Source organism: Malurus melanocephalus, unplaced genomic scaffold, assembly GCF_030028575.1.
Source record: "Malurus melanocephalus ecotype Western Australia unplaced genomic scaffold, MMel_1.1 scaffold_157, whole genome shotgun sequence".
Lineage (NCBI taxonomy): Eukaryota > Metazoa > Chordata > Aves > Passeriformes > Maluridae > Malurus > Malurus melanocephalus.
The window spans coordinates 580,018-580,251 of NW_026623389.1; positions in this window are offsets into that span (position 1 = coordinate 580,018).

The window sequence follows — 234 nt, forward strand, 5'->3', positions numbered from 1 at the left end:
GGGAACCGGGCTGGTCCGCGCTGCTGCCGTGCCTGCCCCTGCTCGGGAGCAGCTCCTGCTCTCTTACTGCGCCTGGCGCAGGGTTAATACATACGGGTGCGTGTAATAAAAGTACGGGTGGTAAATTTGTTAGCACAAGTAAAAGCACGTAATTTTTTTTATAGGGTCACAGAAAAGACCTCCGAGATGACCGAGTCCAGCCTATTACCGAACTCCACCTTCTCAACTAGACCA